The following is a 22678-nucleotide window of genomic DNA, read 5'->3' as shown; positions in this document are numbered from 1 at the left end:
CATGTGCGATGCAAGTGATTTTGCAATGGGAGCCGTTTTAGGACAAAGGATTGAAAAATGATTTCAACCTATCTATTACGCTAGTAAGACGTTATAAGGAGCACAAACAAATTACACAACTACCGAAAAAGAACTCCTTGCTATTGTCTTTGCTTTTGACAAATTTCGTTCATATCTCGTTCTAGATAAAACGGTGGTCTATACCGACCATTCTGCTCTTAGATACCTATTTTCGAAACAAGATGCCAAACCACGATTAATCCGTTGGATCTTACTCTTACAAGAATTCGATATTGAAATCCGAGATAAAAAGGGAGCAGAAAATCTCGCAGCTGATCATCTTTCTCGTCTTGAAAATCCTGAATTAGAAGTTCTAAATGAATCGGCTATACAAGATAACTTTCCTGATGAATATCTTTTGAAAATCGATTATAATGAAATTTCATGGTTTGCAGACTATGCAAACTACTTAGTATGTGGATTCCTTGAAAAAGGGTTGTCGTACCAAAAACGAAAGAAATTCTTTAGTGATATAAAACACTATTTCTGGGAAGATCCACATTTGTTTAAAAGTTGTCCCGATGGAATAATACGCCGATGTGTGTTCGGGGATGAAGTCAGTCAAATCTTAAACCATTGTCACACAGGATCAACAGGAGGGCATTATGGGCCTCAACTCACAGCAAGAAAAGTCTATGACGCTGGATTCTATTGGCCTACAATTTTCAAAGACGCACACCTTCTTTGTAAATCCTGTGATGCTTGTCAAAGGGCCAGAAAAATAAGTCAACGTAATGAAATGCCACAAAATATCATTCAAGTATGTGAAGTATTTGACGTTTGGGGTATTGACTTTATGGGTCCATTTTCAAAATCTCATAATAATCTCTACATTCTCGTTGCCATTGATTATGTATCTAAATGGGCAGAAGCACAAGCTCTCCCAACTAACGATGCGCGAGTTATAGTCAACTCTTTAAAACGTCTTTTTGCTAGGTTCGGAACACCGAAAGCTTTAATAAGTGATCGGGGTACTCATTTTTGTAATAATCAACTTGAGAAAGTTCTCAAAAGATATGGAGTAACTCATAAAATCTCAACCGCTTATCATCCACAAACAAGTGGACAAGTTGAAAATACCAACCGAGCATTAAAACGTATTCTAGAGAAAATCGTAGGATCAAATCCGAAGGAATGGTCCATGAAATTGGAGGATGCACTCTGGGCTTTTAGAACAGCCTACAAAACTCCAATTGGAACCACACCTTTTAGACTCGTTTACGAAAAAGCATGTCACCTTCCAGTAGAAATTGAGCACAAAGCATTTTGGGCTTTGAAGACATGTAATCTTGATTTGCATGAAGCCGGACGTCTACGATTAAGCCAACTAAATGAATTAGAAGAATTAAGACATGAAGCATATGCAAATTCGTTAATCTATAAAGAAAGAACGAAGAAATGGCATGATAAAAGAATCAGAAGTTCAAAAGAATTTAAAGAAGGAGACCGAGTTCTTCTTTTCAATTCACGATTCAAGCTATTTCCTGGAAAATTGAAATCAAGATGGTCTGGACCATTCATAGTCAAAAGAGTTTTTCCATACGGAATAATAGAATTAATAAATTCAAATGGGATTGAATTTAAAGTTAATGGTCACAGAGTTAAACATTAAATAGATAATCAAATGGAAGTTGAAGATGAAGTTAATCACAATTTTGACACCACAGCTAACTAAGTGTGGGAAGGTTCGAATCTTTTAAGGGTAATATGTATTTCTGTTAGAATTAGATATTCTGTTTTCGTGTAGTTTCCGAGAATGGAATCCAAATGGTCTTTCTCTAGCAGACCCTAAAGAACTAGTCTTCTCCCTCCATTCTAAATTTTTATTTCTTTTAGGTTTTACGAGATGAAAAATTCCTTTGATCTGAACCATGGTTTACTACTACACGCTATGATTACTAAACGTAATAATAACATCTTCCCGAGTGAACTGGTATCATTCATAAGAGGCAAAATGGATGAAGTAAGGAAAGAACTCAGGAAAGATCATCATAAGACACATTTTGGTAAAGGAAAATCAAAATCTGCAACAAAAAGAAGAGCACGACACCTTAAAAGATGTCATAAATGCGGAAAATGGTCACATGAAGGTAAATGTTCGAACAATCAAACATATTTAAGTACCGAATTTGTTACTCTATGCAGAGAAGGACCGTTCATATGTTTAGAAGAAAAGTTATTGAAGAATCGAGGTTACGCTTATGTAGCTATGGAGAACCAAATCACACGACTCTCATATGAGTCGGCTAAAGCAGGTCTCTGAGAATTCTTTCTCACATGTAAGTATGTACAATTTTTATTTATCTTTATTTATTGCTTTTAACCTTTTGATAATAAACGCTGAATCGTTCGCTATAAAGTATTAAATTGATATTCAATAAAATTAGGTATGCGAAACCGAAATTATTGATATCATACAAAAATTTATTACATCACTGCGAAATTTACCGTTTATTCTTAAGGTATAAATATCTTTAATCAATCAATCTAAAATATTTCAGAAATTCTTCAGGAGTAAAACTAGGTAAAATAGCCTAAATTACTTTACCCAAGAGAGGGGCGTATATTTTTGATAATATTTGATTGATTAAAGTGGGATAAAAGACCAAAAAAAAATTTCATTTTAATTTTTACCTTGTTTTTAAATTAATATAGTAAATTTTTAAAATCAATATATTTAAGTTTTTAAATATTTTAAAAATTAATATTTTTAATATAAGTTTGTAAAATTAACGTATAAAAATATTAATAATATTAATTTGAATTTTTAATTTTATGAATTTTAAATTTACGTTTGGTGTGACTTTAAAAACAAAAATTTACTTTATTTCATTAAGTTAAAAATTTGATATTTAAAATTCGTCGTGAGTTGAAGACTAGGTCGTTGAACCGAAATTGCTTTACCCAAGGGAGGGACGAGAAATTTTATTATCATTATTTTTAATCTTATTGATTTAAAGTATGCCAAAAACATTTTAAAAAAACCCAAAAATCTTTGCTTTTAAAACAACGCTTTAAAAAGACAAATTTTTAAAATTTTGTCGAGTGACGAACTAGGACTAAGATCCGAAACGCCCTCATTCTAAAAGAAACAAAATTTTAAATAATTTAATTATTTGTTTCATAAGTTAAAGGCTTTATATATATATATAAAAAAAAATACCTGAACCCCATGCGATCGCATGGGTTTGAACTGCAAAACCATGCGATCGCATGGCCCTGATAAACTGGATAGATACAAAAGTTCATTGACCTGTTCTGCCTTCTCACTATCACACACACTTAAACACGAGCACACACACGCAAATTCACCTAAAATCATCATTTTTCAACCAAATTCAACTAAATTACTTGCAATAATCCGCTCTAATCATGCCTTTTCTCAGATGGGGAAGCAAAAAGATAAAAATTTCACCCCTAAACTCATAAAATTCCTAATTTTTGTGATAATTACAAATATTTGTCCTAATTTGATTTTGTTAATTTCTAGTGTAATTAGAGTTAAATTGTTAGTATATTATGCATGTATAACCTAGATTGATGCTATTTAACATGATTTGAAGCCAAAAACTTCAAAATTTTTAGAAATCTAGGGTTTGCGTTCTTGAGCAATTTGGGACTTTTTGATATAAACAGGTTATGGCCGATTTTTGTCATGAATTATTGCTAAATTAAGTAGTGTAACATGTTTAGGTAGCTAAATGATCCAAACTTTGATCCTAAACATGATTTTTGAGAATTAAAGTGGACTTTTTAAGTCTAAAATTCATGAACTTCATTAATTTGATATAAATGCCATTTGAAACTTGTTGAATTGCTAGTAATAATTATTTTGACATGTTATTTGAGTAGAATGCTTATAAACTTTGTAAACATGTTCATATATGCTTAATTGAAAAAGTGTAGAATTGATAAAAATATGAAAATGAGCATGAGTTTAATATGGATTAAACATGTCATTGTAATTGATTCAAGTTGTTATTTTGCTAACACTAATGCATATTTGGATGCACAAATTTTGTGTTTAATATGTGTTGCAGAAATATACCGAATCTGGCGGTGCATCATCATCCAGACAACCTGAAAACGAACCACAGCCAGAAATGCAATATGAGCCAAAATATGAACCAGAACCTGAACAGGAACAACAAAAAGAACAACAACAACATGATGATCAACATGTACCATACTATGAGCCGGATCCAAAATTTTTTATTACATACGTAGTATTTCCCGCTTACCTTATAGTAGAACACCCAACAATTCATGAAGAATAGTTGCATCCCAATTTAAGGATTGATAGAAGTTGGAGAGATTACCCGACGTACCAAAGTAACAAATTTAAACTGGTAACATAAAATGTAGAAGTACCGAGGGTAATCGATTGGGAGCCTTTGGAAAGGGTCCACCTAGCTAACCCAGTTAGGCAGCATCTAATCCAAAGGTATGGCAGCTCTTATTTTCCCGATTGGGAACGTTTATTTACCACTCGTAGGCCTGTATATAAAGAGTGGTGTGTTGAGCTTATGAGTTCTATAGCTTTTAATAAGGATGTAGATAGGTTAGACGATAAGAGTTTTCTTAGATTTTTTACTTGGCCGTAGGATGTACAGGATGTCCATGCTGGACATGGCCAGGGGTTTACAGATTTACACTCCCTCCGAATTACTACTATGATTGTACAAATTTGATTTATCATGGTGAGAGGGTAGATAGGAATTTTGACGCGCACGCCGTCTGGAGGCGTATGTCAAATTATAATGTTTTTTCGCGGGGAGGAAGACAGTCCTATTTAGATATTAACAAATCAGAGCTTCGTATTATACATAGATTTTTAGCTAATTTGATTACACAAAGAGGTAACAACAAGGAGAAAATGACCTTACACTATTTATTTTACCTTAAGTGTATTCGAAACACTAGAAGCTTTGTTAATATCCCCTACCGTGTTGGTTTTTATCTGTCCAAAATGGTGGAAGGAATACAGGACGGGGGAATAATAGGAGGAGGTATTTTTGTTACTCTCATTGGAGAGTATTTAGGCGTAGATAGGGATCAAGGGGGTCCACTGATGGTATGTAGGGAACATGATGAGACTTTAGGATTGCGGGTCTATCAAGGTGCAAAGGTATTAAAGAGCAGATGCAATCAGGCAGTACCATATCAGGGTCCTCATCCACAGGTAGAGATGACAAACGAGGTAGAAATGACAAACGAGGCTGTTACTGACGTTTACCAGTGTATAGATGAGGTAGAAATGACAAACGAGGCTAGACATAGTCAGTACGAGCAGTGGGACGTCGAGAATGTGTACGAGCATTCCAGGCAACGATAGCATGATAGATGGCACTATCATCAGCATCAGATCATGAGCCAGCTATCACCTCAGGTACCAAATAACTACGTACCGACCTGACCTGCTTACTATCCGCCACACCAGCCCAATATGCGACCACCATTTACTCTCTACGACCCCAACCAAGCCTATCAGCACACCTATAATCAACCGTGGAACCCGACCGATGACATGAACTGGAACCCCTATCCAGATTGATACAGTTCCAGTTGGTGATTTTTATCTTTTATTATTTTTATTTACTTATGTTTAAAACATATAATATTGTGATACTTTTATGTAATTTTTATCATTTTTTTATTTTGTTACTAATATTTCGTATTTATAATTTGAAAGTGGGATGTTAAGTCCTATTTCAAATTACCATTCATGTTATTATTTGTATGTATGTATATTGTCAATTGTACACAACAGGGTAAAATAGCGAACTTTCAAAGACTGGCATTAAGTTCAGCAAAAGCTACTAATTTTGACGACAAAACGAAAAACAAATGTGATGTAACAACAAGACGGAATGAACAAATGATGTGCACCATTTATCATTCAACAAACAAACGCCAATATGTTTGGAAACTTTGGTAAAATTTAATCATTTTTCTACGCTAATCACCCTCAATAATTTAAATTGTACTGATTTCTTGCATATGAGGGCATTGCAAGATCTTAAGTGTGGGAAGGGGTTAAATTCTTTTGAATTTTTAAAATTTTAAATTTAAACACTTGGTTACCATTAAAAATACTAGTAACGCAGTAGTTGTATTAGAATCTAGTGCTCTCTGATAATAAAGAACAGCCCTAGTCTTATATACTGACTACCCAATTCTAGTAAAATTTTCAAAATTTTCAACTAAATGAACTCAAAATTATGTTTATACATATTTATGAACGATAAAACTAGGTGTTAACACCGAAATTATTGTTACCTCGGAAATGACATAAATTGAGAAACAACTCAAAACGCTTGAATTCATTTAAAATAGAATAGAAGAAAATAAAAAGGCAAAGAAAGGAAAATAAAAGCCAAGTGTGGGAAAAATTAACAAGTTATTTAGAACATATAATTTTGTTTTGGACAATTTTATCATTTTTACCTGATTTCTTATAATATATTTGAAAGAAATGTGCCACTTGATTTAAAAGGAAGTAAAGTCTTCCGAGAGAAAAATACACGCGCTTCTTGATTTAGGACAGGAAATTGTCGTCCAGGCCAGTTGTAGAGTCTACGAAAAACCTTGAAAAGTTTTCTCAAAAATCAGCTAGAAATCCACGGACCTCAGCATCAAACAGGGTCGCCAAGTGGTCAGACTTATCCTAACCATGAGAGGATCTGTCTCATACAATGGGGGGCACCGTGCAAATTAGCTTATAAGACTAATGAATCAGATCCTCAGAAAGGATAATCTCCTTAAAGATCAAAAATCAGCTTTTAAGCCTGATATTACTCAATCCTTGAGATTGACCTTAAAGATTGAGAATTACAAACTCATGAAAATCGATGATATCTAAACTCGAGCTTGAACGAGAAAATATTTTGATCAAAATTACAAACCGATTTATTTTATGAAAACTCATTTTCAATGCGTTCATTACCATTGAACGTAAAATCCTAGGAATTCACCTGGAATTCATTAGGTCACCTGAACCAAATCGGGTGTCAACCGCAAAAACGGTGGTTGCATAGCATGGTCAAAGACAGGACCTTGTGCCAGACCGAAAAACTATAGGGTGATCTTTACTATTGCTCCTACAAAGGATAGTAATTGCATCCGACACGTTATAGACCATAATCAAAAGCATGTCACGGAACATTGCCTCAACAATTGCTTGTTCAACGCTTTCCTTTACAACCGGACGGTAGTTTACCGAAAGGTAATATACGGAGCAAGTAAACTGGACGTGTTGCTTTCCTAATACAAGGTAAGCAAGTGGGTGACACATAACCATAAGTTTTGAGCTAAAATTTTCAAATCTGAAACCCACAAAACCCACAAAAACAATTTGCAAACACCGGTGAAGGGTTATTCCGAAAAACTTATCTAGGGTAAAAGCTAGATTGAATTTTCAAAAGATCAAATGTTTTCATAAAGATCCAATTTCCTAAAGGATCTAAATTTTTATAGTCATGTGGGACTGTAAACCACATCGTTACTACCATTGTTCATACCGCCGTATTAAAATCACTGATGTACAAAGTGTGAAGAATAAAGAAGTGATTCTAGTAAAGTTATATTCAAGTTCTATATTGCTTGAGGACAAGCAACGCTCAAGTGTAGGAATATTTGATAATGCTAAAAACGAACATATATTTCATAGCATTATCCCTCAAGAAAGACAAGCTTTTAGTTGCAATTGTTCTATTTACAAGTGATATTCATTTAAATAATAAAAGGTGACAAAAGACAGATTCGATGATTTGAAGACGCAAACGACCAAAAAGCTAAAAAGTACAAAGTACAATCAAAGCAGTTCAATTTATTGATAAGAAACGTCTAAAAGTTACAAGAGTACGAGCCGCAAAACGCAAAGTACAAGATATTAAATAGTACGAAAGGACGTTTGAAAATCCGGAACCGGGACCAGAGTCAACTCTCAACGCGCGACGCAACGGAGCTAAAATGACAAGTCAACGATGCACTTGAATATAATATAATATATATATATAATTATATATATTATATTATAAATATTAAATAATACGCAGCAGCCCACGTTTTGGAACCATTCAGAGCTGGACAGCCTGTCCATGCGATCGCATGGGAATTACAAGGGAAAGCTATGCGATCGCATGGCTCCCAAACTCTGGCCAAATCTATAAATTTCGCAGTTTTTCGGACGAATGATACATCTTTTTCTAATCTCTCTCTCACAAATATATATATATAAATTTATATTTATAATTTATAATTTTAATTTTAATTTAAGATTAATAATAATAAGGTTATGTTAGCGAATGTTGTAAGTTTGTAAGTCGAAATTCTGTCCGTGTAACGCTAGAATATTAATACTCATTGTAAGTTATGTTCAACCTTTTTAAATTAATGTCTCGTAGCTAAGTTATTATTATGCTTATTTAAATCGAAGTAATCATGATGTTGGGCTAAATATTAAAGATGGGGTAATTGGGCTTTGTACATCTTAATGGGTCATAAATCTATTTAAATTGGGCTAACTTAAGAGTCCAATAGCTAGAGTTGGGTGGGCTTAAGTCCATTAAGGTAGAAAATCCTTTAAGACTAACCAGTGTGCATTAGTAAAACACTAAGCGTAATTAAGCAACGAATAAGCCAAGTAATTGTCATTAGAAAATAACAATTAGTATTACATAGTCATAATATTCCAATTATGACAAAAGTTTAACGTGTACAAAGTACATAGCTCGTTATAAACGACAAGTGACACTAACGGTCGTAAATGCATTCGGGGATCAAGTTAAGTGATTAAGCACTTAATAACACGCTGTAAGGTATTAACGAAAGTAATTATCATGAAATAAGATCCCAGAACATAAACTAGCTCAGTACGTACATATACATAGATTCGTGAAAGTATAGAGCACAAAAATATAAGTCGAAAAAGTTGGGTCGTTATATTACCCACCCGTTAAAGAAAATTTCGTCTCAAAATTTTGAGGAGTTACTAACAACGGTACCGAATTTGAAGAAGAAGGAGCGTATCAAAGTTTCGAGAGACTCGTGGGCTCAGAAGTGAGCTATTTACCTTGAAAGGTACTTGGGCGTATAAAAGTAAGAATAGGTATATGCTATTAATTAAGTCTCTTGACCTTAAGATCAACAAATTGATTTTGTTTCTTGTTAACATGAATATGTTATCTGAATATATATACCCACAAAAGGAAAGATGATGTTTTTAGCCTTACAGGCATCTTCAGTAAGCTGGATGCATGAAATGCATCATGAATGTTACCAACTCATCTAAAACATTGAGCACTTATATCACAATACAAAGCTAACTGGTAGAATGGAAAACATGGTGATCACAAGATTTGATGTCTGGATAGTGTTAGTCACGGATTTTACTAACCCCTTACTTTCGGAAGGAGACCGTAAGCATAAAGAACCCAATTTTTAAGAAACGTTTGAATAAATGAATTGAAATTTTAACTGAAATTGACTAATCAGACTTACATGCAATGCAAGCCATTATTTATAGTGTCTTCAGGTCGTTCTGAACGAACAATGAAAGATATCACCCAGTTTAACACACTGCATGTGAACTTATCCTGAGATGGAATGAAAGCACCGTTCCATAATGTAACTATATGCTTTCAGTTACATGCTGAAGTTAGGGTTAACATCGACTAGAACAACATATAGTTGCAACCAATGAAGGAAGAAATATATAGAGTAACTACATCAGTGTTATAGATGTTTTAAGCAGTCACTTCCAAGAGGATAATAAGATTCATAGATTTTTAAAGTATTTTACATTACATTTCCGAAAGAAAATCACACGAAAGGTGTGTTCTTTGAACTAGAGTGAACTCTTCGTACAAGAAGCGAGTTGATCTGAATTTATCCTTATACTTAAGGGGGTGTGCGGATGAGAAGATACGTGAACCCTTGGTCATAACGAATGGTTTACTCCAAGTGAAAAGAATCTCAAAAATGATTTCTTGCACCTCAACATACTGATTCATAGAGATGATGTTTACGAGGGTGTTGCGATTAGCCGTGAAATATTGAGAGTAGAAACCCACCTAGTGCCTTTCCTACAATAGAGGGACCACTGAGTGTACCTCAGAAAACTGATTTATCGTCCCGCGTTTTCGTCATGTCTAACCTTAAAAGGAACATTTTATGAGCGCAAAGACTTCCTAACTAATTTTATAAAACTGCCATCCAAAGTGGCTCAAGAGTTTTTAACAAAGATCTTTATGGTAAGCTTCATCCCTACACGGAGGACGAGAAGAAGTGTGATCCATACATGGTGTAGACTAATATGAAAACCTTTAATAAAATCAACCAAGAAAGTTTTAAAAAACCTTTAAATATTTGATGTGACAACATAAACGGAACGAAGTTCTTAGTAAATTTAGAAGTATGTACAACGTGTACCATCTTGTATAAAATTATTTGACTTAAGTTAAACAATTCAATAAAGGAGCGATTTTTAAATAATTTGAAGGTATAACTTAGTATGTACTAACCAAAATAAGTAAGGGTAGATTTATTAACTTAAGTATATACATACATATATGATTTTATAAATCGCATAAGTGATAGAAATTTTTTATTACTTTCATTTGTCCATAAATCTCGTGAGGACCGCACAAATAAACAACGTGTAAAAATTTTGACAACATAGTTTTTCGTATTTCAAAGGTTACGAGTTGAAAAAGATCGAGTGAAAAATCTTTGAATCATCGGGTGACATGTCACTAGGTAATGAAAACTAATGAATTAAATGTAGTTTTGATAATTATCAGGACATAAGTCTTTGGGCCAAAAATATTCACGTGTGAATCCGTTCCTAAAAAGTGAGGTATGAAGGATAGAGCATGAGGACGAGAAGTTAATCGCTTCTTAACGTTGCAAAATGCCAAACAGGTTATGACTAATATTGAAGTCTGAATACTGGTGGTGTTAATATCACTAAATGAGAATTCCCTGGAATAAGTCAGGACTTAGAGTTATGTAAGAAAGAGCATCGTTCTAACAGGTGTGACAAATAAGATCCTTGGGGTAACGCGATAGTTTTGAATGGTTTAAGTGTTAATGGATGCCCAAAGGCTCTGCATGATGTGGCAGTAAGTGCCTTTATCATACATACACACACACATGAATCTCTTGATTTCGACGATTGTAAAGTCTTCATGATGACTTGGATACGAATAACACGAGAAATTTTATATAACGAGCAACGAAAATTTTATAGAAATCATTTAAGGTGACAATGTAAGAAAAGAAACGAAGTTCTTAGTAAACTAGAGTTACGTACAACATGTACTATTCTAAGTAAAATATCCTTTGAATAAAAGAATTGATTCGTAAAAGTAAAAGTAAAATTTCATATGTACTAGTAAAAAATAAGTAATTATTTACTTTATTATATATAACATATATGATTTCTAAAATTTGTACGAATGGCAATAAAATAAATTTATTTTTATAAAACTTCGAGAGGATCGCACAGTAAAATAGTGTGTGTAAAATTTTGGCAAACAAAATTTTCATATTTCGGAGGTTACAAGTTGGAAAAAAAAGATTGATGAGGATCGAGTAAAAGATTTTTGAAAATTTCGGGTGATATTTGAGCAACAATGTCATGAGGTAATAAAAAGTATTGAATTTAAATGTGGTTGATGAATATTAGTAGGACATAAGTCCTTCGACCAAAAATGCTTAAGTGTGAAGCTGTTGCTTATAAGTGAGATACGAATGGGAGAGTATGAGGATGAGAATTAACCACCCATTGATTTTGGAAAATATTGAACTGGTATGACTAATATCGAAGTAAGAAGGATGATGGTGTGATTATCATCAAATAAGAAATCTCTCGGAATAAGTTAGGATTTAGAGTCGCGTAAGAATGAGTATCAAATAAGATTCTTGGGTAGTCTTTAATATAAAATTTGAATTGCTGAAGTGACGGGGTACAATTTCCTTTATGTATCGTTGTGCAAGTTTGTCCATTGTATCGGTTTCCTTCATGGCTAGAAAGTGAGCAGTATTGGTGAGACGGTCAACGATAACCAAGATAGTGTCATAACCGCCTACCATTTTTGGTAGCTTCGTGATGAAATCCATTGTTATTCCTTCCCATTTCCATTGTGGGATTTCGGGTTGTTGAAGTAACCCAGATGGCTTTTGGTGTTCGGCTTTGACCTTGGAACAAGTCAGACACTTCCCAACATAAGTAGTAATGTCCTTTTTAAGGTTCGGCCACCAATAATGTTCCTTGAGATCGTGGTACATCTTACCAGCTCCGGGATGAATCGAACACCGTGACTTATGGGTCTCGTCTAGAATAAGGCCTCTTAAATCCTCACAACTAGATACTCAAATTCTTTCGGCGAAATATCGGAGTCCGGTCTCTTTAACCTCGAATCGAGAGGCTAGAATGTTCGAGCGTTCTTGAGCAATATTCTCCCCAGTCTCCAATTTCTTCACATGTGCCAAAATAGAAAAACGACCTGTTGTGCCTACATGCAACTAATAAGGTTTAGCTTCGGGCTACTTCTCTCCCCGTAAACTATTAATGGCTCATCATTCTCGTGAGGTATACGAATAATCTTCTCACTATAAATAACTTTCGCTTTCATCCTTGAAAGCCAGTCCGTTTCAACTATTTCATCAAAGCTTCCTAACTTGATGAGTATTAGGTTAATCCTATAGTTCATTCCAACCATTACATCAACCTACCCAAATTGATGGATGTTAGGTTAATCTTAAGGTTCATTCCAACCAAATCCTATTATACTATCGTGAAATTTTTTTATCAATCCTCTCAAATAACATCTGCTTGTGCGTATGTAACTAATCCTTTCCAACTACTACTTTAAAACTTCCAAGTTTTGTTGACATGAGATCATCTCCAAATAACCCACCTGTTAATTTTAAGGTACTACCTTAAATTATTCCTCTATCTCTGCCAGTTTACCATTAGCTTGTCCTATAGAATACTTAACTCTCATGGTTGTTAATAGCTTATTAGTCATAACACTAAGGTTCTTAGATATAAGGTTTCTATTGCTCTAGTATTAAACAACTTCGAGACAATAAAACGTTGTGACGAAATGTACCCTAACTAAAATCAGGATCCATGCGAGTCTCCATAGCTGAGATAACGATTGCTCTACCGCAAGTAAGTCCAAAGTTTTTCCTATTTGAGAACTTTTTCCTTAAGTGTCAAGGGTGTCTATATCTATAACAAATTTTTAGGTTATCAATTCTGCAATCAAGGCCCTTCTTGTACAGTATCTGGGCTACGTGGTTATTCTTTCCCTACCTTTAACAGACCATAATGCGTATACTCAAGTGGTTTCTACCAAAATTTTCTATGAATCACTTCATATTCCTTATCTAGTAACATTGGAACTTCTGCATGATTTACTTCAATATAATCACGCTGGCCGGGTGTTATTATATTGTACTAAATCGTACGTTCATTCCAATATCACTTCATATGGTCAATGTAACGTGATCACTTCAAGTTCTACTCAATTTCATCTAATGATGCTTTATCTATGCTATCTCAAAACAAAATCTACATAATTAATCTCACAGCTTCTCGGTGTGGGTGCGTAGGTTCCGTAGGTCATGCATCAATGCCTAAATGTCCCTAAATTTCTTCAAAATGTTCGGGTTCAGGTAACGTCGTTAGGTTCCTTTCTAGAAATTCAATTTGGGTCTCGTGTCGAGTTGTACGTGTAGCATGTAATAATACAATATGTCTTGAGGCGACTCCCAAGTCCTTGGGTTTGGCTGAGCATCAGTAGAAGACACCCTGACCTTGTGAAAAGAGATGCCTTCCCGACTTCTCTAATGCCTAAGAGTGTTAGGGACCTAAGTCCAGAAGTGTCGGTAGATCGTCGAGTAGTGGTAAAGGATGAAAGAGATAAATGACGGTCATGAAAGCGTACGAAATACGGGTCAACTTTCAAAAACTGAACAACCTTCTAATGTTCATACATTGTACGTGGCTAATTAGGGTGAGCTCGGGGGGTGGGATGAGGTGTGGTTACTCCGACAAGTCCTCACATATCTCCTCCTCCGTGGATCAACTTTAGTGGGCGTGTAATCCGAGGGGTACTCTTCCTAGATTGCGTGAAGTAATGTTTCGATCTCTAGAATGGTGGAACGATAGTAACAGGTGGATTACATTACTAGTTCTTAGGGTTAGACGAGTGGGAAAAGGGTTCAGAAAAACATCTGAACTAGGAAAGATAAATTTCCAAGTCGGTACAGCGAATAGCAGACATGTAGCAAGAAACAGCATCAACAATAACCTAGGTTGTCTATTGCAGTACACAAAACTGTAGTAGATAGTAGTGTCATGCAGTAGTATCAGGTAACCAGTAGCATGCAGTAGTAATAAGCAGTAACATGCAGTAATATATAACAGTAGCATGCAGCAGTTTCGCAGAAACAAGTAAACGAACAAGTTGTAGATTAGTCCTATTAGTGAATCCTACTCGACTAGGTCAAGACACACTAATGCAACCTAATTCCCTACAACCAATGCTCTGATACCAAATGTGACGCCCTGTACAAAAATCAACGTGTACGGATCATCAACAACGGGTCCATTACACGGTTACAACACTATATGCTGTTTTAAAACAAGTTTTGCATTCATGAAAAGGTAACGTTTTTACCAACGTCAAATGTTTTACAAAAGATGACGTCTTTACCAAAGTCGAATGTTTTACAAAAGATGACGTCTTTACCAACGTCAAATGTTTTACAAAAGATGACGTCTTTACCAACGTCGAATGTTTTACAAAAGATGACGTCTTTACCAACGTCAAATGTTTTACAAGGATAACATGCTTCTACGAATAGAAAGCATTAACATAAGTACATGACACAAAGGTCATTACATAACCATTGTTCAAATGTAACATAAGTTGTGAATGCAAAGTAAAAGTTCCAAAATTGAGACATCTCTAAACAATGCAGCGGAAGTCTAACACAGCGAGTTTGTAACAGCAAGTCTATAACACCAAGACTATAACAGCAAGTCTAACAGCGGCAGCAACAACGTCTAAGCACCTGAGAAATACATACTTTAAAAAGTCAACACGAATGTTGGTGAGCTATAGTATGATTGTAAATAGCGATGTAATGTAGACCATGAGATTTCGTATTCAAAACAGTATCTAAAATCTGTATGATAAAGTATATGCTTATCCGTGGGCACCCGGTAACTAACTTAACAAAGTAATATAAATATCACCCCCTAAAAGTACACTTGGCGAGTGCGTATGTTCTCGAAGTATTAGACACCAGTTAAATTCTAGAACGACTAGCCCGAGTGGGGATGTCAAACCCTATGGATCCATATCTAAGATTCGCGTCTACCGATTCAAAAACCAATAGTTAAACGTCACTGAGCTAAGGGGAATGTTTGTGCCGTTATATCACCCACACATATATAAAATTTAAGTACTCGTGTCTAGTATGTAAAACATAAAAAGCGCGTGTATTCTTAGTCCCAAAAATTGTTAAAGTAAAAGGGAGCTATAACTCACAGCGAATGTGCGGTAAAATCGATACGAAAATGTAAGCAAGTAGTAAGTCGGTCCAAACAAGTAAGTTGGTCGATTCAAAAGGTCGTCAACCTAAGTCTATGGTTACTAAGTCAGTAAATTATTCCCCAAAAGTTTAAAAGTAAATAAGTTAAGTCTTAAGTATCATCATCATCATCATCATTCATAAAAGATAAAGTAAGTTTTCAACAAGAATAGAGATCGAAACAAAGGGCTGATTTCGAACAGCTTCTACGACATCTATACAAACTGAAATGATGCACAGCCAGTGGGCAAGGCTCCGTTTGTGAGTCCTCTTACCTCTATCCAATTTTCAAATCCTAACTCGATGTTGTTTGACCGTGGCGAAGGTTCAAGCAAGAGTAGGTCAGAAATTTCAGCACGTTGTTACGAAGGCGTAGTGATTTTCGAAAGGCTATAAATCCTAAACCGTATATCGGATTTAGGTGAGTCGTAAAAGAAAAGTCATCTACTCAAACCGAACTATATGAAAATCAACTTTCCAGAAGTCCCTGGAGTCTGATCAGACCCCGAAAAACAGAAACAAGTGCTCCGGTGGTTTCTTGGTACTTGATGCTTATCACGGTTCTAATCCTTGATACGTATAAGCCTCAAGTGTACAACTCCTTGATGTTTTAGCATCATTATAACCAAGTTTTAATTATCAACAAACAACTAAAAGTAAAAGCTAACTTTCTACAAGTTTTGAACATCAAGGTTGTCTCTTTATTGTATAATCACAATAAAGCTTCAACCTTTGTCCTTTTGATACAAGTTTATGCATCTTCATCATATGAGATGATGAAGAATTGATTTTTATCACCATAAAAATTATAAAAAGGTTCCAAGTAAGTTAGATCTACAATAATAACTTAGATTTCAAGTGTTAAGAAACCCTAAGCTAGAAAGCTTGGATCTTTACAAGATTAATGAGACCATAAGCTAGAAAGCTAAGATCTAGTAAAAGTAATGAGATCATAAACTTAAAAAGCTTAGATCTAAACAAAATAATGAAACCCTAAGCTAGAAAGCTTGGATCTTTAATGTTCTTGAAGATCCTCAAAGCAAAAAGCTAGATCTACAAGTTACATGAAGATCATAAACACATGTTTTGATCTTTTAACAAAATAAAGTGATCTTAAGCTTCAAAACTTAGATCCAACAAAGTAATGAAGATCCAAAGCTAAAAAGCTTGAATCTTTCATGTTCTTGAAGATTTCAAATCAAAGTTTGAATCTACAAGATGTAACAAGATCAAAAAGCTAAAAAGCTTGATCCTTTGATGATGATGATGATGATGTCGTGGTTAAGAAGAAAAAGAGAAGAAGAAGAAAATTCAAAAACTTACAATTTTAGTGTGAGAAAGACTAGAGAGAAAATTAGAGAGCAAGTGTGTGTAAATGAGAATGAAATGAAGTGTGAAATGAAAGAATAAGGCTTGTATTTATAGTGGTAGAGGTGGTGCTTTGTGTCTCCAAAATTGTAGGCTAGGGGGGGACAAGGGGGACAACTTTTTGCTTTTTGCATGGTGGTGGTCTAAAGGTGGTGCTTGTTGTTGGGATCCCATGCAACATATGTAGTAATGGTTTACAAAAATGCTAGTATGTTGGCTCATCTTAATGGATTTTTGTCCAACATCTTAATGGGTCATAAATCCATTTAAATTGGTCTAACTTAAGAGTCCAATAGCTAAAGTAGGGTGGGCTTAAGTCCATTAAGGTAGAAAATCCTTTAAGACTAACTAGTGTGCATTAGTAAAATACTAAGCGTAATTAAGCACCCAATAAGCCAAGTAATTGTAATTAGAAAATTACAATTAGTATTACGTAGTCATAATATTCCAATTATGATAAAAGTTTAATGTGTACAAAGTACATAGCTCGTTTTAAACGACAATTGACACTAACGGCCGTAAACGCATTCGGGGATCAAGTTAAGTGATTAAGCACTTAATAACACACTGTAAGGTATTAACGAAAGTAATTATCATGAAATAAGATCCCAGAACATAAACTAGCTCAGTACGCACATATACGCAGATTCGTGAAAGTATAGAGCACAAAAATATAAGTCGAAAAAGTCGGGTCGTTACATACATAACAGTCGTTAACGTCAACTAATGACGTTACAACGGTCATATATACATAACGGTTGTTAACGTCAGCTGACGACATTACAACGACTATATTTTTCAAATATAAAATAAACATCTCCGTTTTCACATTTTCACAAATCAATCTTCATTTTCTCAGATTACCACTCTCAAAAAGTTTTTGTAAAGATGATTCACACAAGGATGATTTTTTCTATTGTATTGGTCATTGATAATGCTAAAAACGAACATATATTTCATAGCATTATTCCTCAAGAAAGACAAGCTTTTAGTTGCAATTGTTCTATTTACAAGTGATATTCGTTTAAATAATAAAAGGTGAAGACAAAAGACAGATTCGACGAATTGAAGACGCAAACGACCAAAAAGCTCAAAAGTACAAAAGACAATCAAAAAGGTTCCAATTATTGATAAGAAACGTCTCGAAATTACAAGAGTACAAGATTCAAAACGCAAAGTACAAAATATAAAATTGTACGCAAGGACGTTCGAAAATCCGGAACCGGGACCAGAGTCAACTCTTAACGCTCGACGCAACGGACTAAAAATTACAAGTTAACTATGTATATAAATATAATATAATATATAATTAATTATATTAATTATATATATATTATATTTATATATATAAAACCGTCGGCAGCAAGAAACTCCAAGGGTGTGAGCTGTAAATACATCCTCCGCGACTCGCGGAGTTTGAAGGGGTTTTTTTCCGCGAGTCGCGGAGCCCCAATTTTCAACTCTGGCTATAAAGCCAACCGAATTCTGATCAAATTTCATATCTTATTTTCATCTCTCTCTCAATATATACGTAATATATATATATATAATTTATATTTTAATTTTAATTTTAATTTTAAATCCTAATAATAAGGGTATGTTAGCGAATGTTGTAAGGGTGTAAGTCGAAATTCTGTCCGTGTAACGCTACGCTATTTTTAATCATTGTAAGTTATGTTCAACCTTTTTACATTAATGTCTCGTAGCTAAGTTATTATTATGCTTATTTAAAACGAAGTAATCATGATGTTGGGCTAATTACTAAAATTGGGTAATTGGGCTTTGTACCATAATTGGGGTTTGGACAAAAGAACGACACTTGTGGAAATTAGACTATGGGCTATTAATGGGCTTTATATTTGTTTAACTAAATGAAAGTTTGTTAATGTTAATATAAAGATTTACAATTGGGCGTCCCTATAAATTACCATATACACTCAATCGGACACGATGGGCGGGGTATTTATATGTATGAATAATCGTTCATTTAACCGGACACGGGAATGAATTAATAGCCACTAGAATAATTAAAACAGGAGTGAAATTACATTCAAGGGTAATTGGTGTAATTGTTAACAAAGTAGTAAAACCTTGGTTTACACGCAGTCGATAACCTGGTGTATTCATTAAACAAAGTATTAAAACCTTGTTACAATTCGAATCCCCAATTAGTTGGAATATTTAACTTCGGGTATAATAATAATTTGACAAGGACACTTGCAATTTATATTTATGACTGATGGACTGTTATGGACAAAAACCAGACGGACATATTGAATAATCCAGGACAAAGGACAATTAACCCATGGGCATAAAACTAAAATCAACACGTCAAACATCATGATTACGGAAGTTTAAATAAGCATAATTCTTTTATTTCATATTTAATTTCCTTTATTTTATATTTAATTGCACTTCTAATTATCGCACTTTTATTTATTGTTATTTAATCGCACTTTTAATTATCGTACTTTTTAATTATCGCAATTTTATTTTATCGCACTTTTATTATTCGCAATTTCATTATCGTTATTTACTTTACGCTTTAATTTAAGTCTTGTATTTATTTTATATTTTACATTAGGTTTTAACTGCGACTAAAGTTTTAAAATCGACAAACCGGTCATTAAACGGTAAAAACCCCCCTTTATAATAATAATATTACTTATATATATATTTGTATTTTTATAAAAGTAAACTAATATAGCGTTGAGCTTTGTTTAAAGATTTCCCTGTGGAACGAACCGGACTTACTAAAAACTACACTACTGTACGATTAGGTACACTGCCTATAAGTGTTGTAGCAAGGTTTAAGTATCTCCATTCTATAAATAAATAAATATCTTGTGTAAAATTGTATCGTATTTAATAGTATTTCCTAGTAAAATAATAACTATTTTATATACACCTCGCTTCACATCAAGTATTTTTGGCGCCGCTGCCGGGGAACTATCTTAAAAGCCGGAAGCGCAACGCTAATAAGAAAAAAAAAAGATTTTTTGTCTACTTTTATTAAAATTCGTTTTGTAAAAATACGTTTTAAATATTCGAAAAATATAGAAAAAAAAAAAGAAAAACAAAAATATAAGTATTTTTAAGATTTTGTTAAATATTTAAGTTTTATAAGTTTCTTTATTTCTATTTTAGTTTATAAAAATATAAGTTTTATTTTAAAATCTTTTATTTATTTAAAAAACAGAAAACATAAAATAAAAAAATAAATAAAGAAAAACGCGTAAAAAGATAAATCTGTCAGCTGAAATTCTGAACCCCGCGACTCGCGGGGTTTTCTTCTTTAATTGCCGCGACTCGCGGAGACCATCTGACACGCGCACAGAAGCCCTAATTCTGCATTAATTACGGGATTTAATTAATTATAATTATTATTTAACCTAATTATTATTATTATTATTATTATTAGTTTTAGTTTTATTTTTACTTTTTACTTAATTTATGTATTTTGTTTTAATTAGTTTTATTAATAGTTTTATTAAATAAATAATATAAAAAATAATATTTTTATAAAAATTGTACTTTTTACAACTTTTTGTATATTTTTATATTTTGTACCTTTTTAATCATTGTAGCGTAAAATTTGTATTTTTTTTAGCTCATATTTAATTTTAAACTTAGTTTTTGCTATAGTTATTTTTACTCCTAGATTTTTAGGCTTTGCCGTAGAATTCCTTAAGTGCTTTTTCTTTAGACTAAGATTTAGGTACTTTAGAATTTTGCGACGACTTTCTAAGTTTTAATTTCTTTTTAAGTTATTTCCATTTGGGATTTAGTTTTTCCTGTAAGCTTTAATATTTTTAGACCTTTTACTATGTACCAATTATCATTCCAATTAGTAATTTCAATTTGCGATTATAATTTTAAGTTAGTTGTAGTAATAAGGTTAGGTTAGTCAAAGTATTTTTAAGTTTTTATAAGTTTCTTTTATTTTTCCGTCACCTTTTATTTTTCAACCAATTTTTTTTTTTATTTTTCGACCTTTTTCGACGCGCAATCTTTTTCTCTCTTATTTCTCGCCATTCTAGTTTTTAGGACTTAGAATTTTTTTTTTTCTACTTCTTATCTAAATTTCTTAAAATAACGAAAATTTATTTTAAGTGGTTAAATTGATAGACATCAAAATTTTCTGGTTCGTAGTAATAGTTGGATTTGTACGTGGACCGGGTTATTGGAGCCAAACAGTCCTCAATTATATTGAGACCAAACGAATCCTGCCCCTCTGCTGCATCTTTTGGCTATTCGAAACGTGGGCAAAATCAGAAAAGTCTATTGATTGGATAACTTATTATAATTTTTCTTTCTTTTTTTAAAAAAACTAATAGGATATTCAGTGAATGCACCGAGCAAGACGTTCACCACCTTTTGTACGTTCACCACCTGTAACTCGATCAAGACATCGTTTAACAAATATAACCGCCGTTGATTTTTCTTTAGAATCGTCATCCAGTCGACCAAGTACTTCAGTTCAAATTTCCGATAATCCATTTTTTGAACCCAACTTCACAATTGAGAATCCAGAGAATATTCAGGAACGGTTCGTAGATCCTGAACCATTAAACTTTCCTCCGGAACCACCAATCATTCAAACAGAGATTGTTGAGGAACGAACCATTAAATCAGAATCATCTAGTGATACCGATTCAACAAATTCAATTATGGAGAATCTGGAACCTTTAAGTATGGAAGACCGAATGAGAGCTAAACGCACTGGCCAAGGTCACGCAATTACTCATCCAGACATTAATGCGCCAGATTATGAAATCAAAGGACAAATTCTACACATGGTGACTAATCAATGCCAATTTAGTGGTGCGCCGAAGGAAGATCCAAATGAACAACTGCGTACCTTTAATAGGATCTGCACACTATTTAAAATCCGAGAAGTGGAGGATGAACAGATATATCTCATGTTATTTCCCTGGACTTTAAAGGGAGAAGCCAAAGATTGGTTGGAATCGTTACCTGAAGGGGCGATTGATACATGGGACGTTTTAATTGACAAATTTCTTAAACAATTCTTTCCTGCATCTAAAGCCGTAAGACTTCAAGCAGAAATTGTTACGTTCACACAGAAACCAAATGAAACTCTATATGAGGCGTGGACAAGATATGGAAAGTTGTTAAGAGGATGTCCGCAACATGGTTTAGACACCTGTCAAATAGTACAAATATTCTACCAAGGATGCGACATCACTACAAGAAAAGACATAGATATAGCAGCTGGTGGTTCTATTATGAAGAAAACCGAAACTGATGCTTACAAAATTATTGATAACACAGCTTCCCACTCACATGAGTGGCACCAAGAAAAAGACATCATTAGATCATCTAAAGCAGCTAGAGCCGATTCTAGCCATGACTTAGATTCCATTTCGGCAAAGATAGATGCTTTCGAGAGACGAATGGAAAAGATGACTAAGGATATTCACTCAATACGAATTAGTTGTGAGCAGTGTGGAGGACCACATTTGACAAAAGATTGTCTCAGCATTGAATTAACAATGGAACAAAGAGAGAATATTTCATACATAAACCAAAGGCCTGGAAATAATTATCAGAATAATTATCAACCGCCAAGACCTATTTACAATCAAAATCAGAACTATAACCGAAATATTCCATA

Source organism: Rutidosis leptorrhynchoides, chromosome 7, assembly GCF_046630445.1.
Source record: "Rutidosis leptorrhynchoides isolate AG116_Rl617_1_P2 chromosome 7, CSIRO_AGI_Rlap_v1, whole genome shotgun sequence".
NCBI classification, from domain to species: domain Eukaryota; kingdom Viridiplantae; phylum Streptophyta; class Magnoliopsida; order Asterales; family Asteraceae; genus Rutidosis; species Rutidosis leptorrhynchoides.
The sequence above is the reverse complement of the archived record's forward strand: the minus strand, read 5'-3'. Positions refer to the sequence as shown.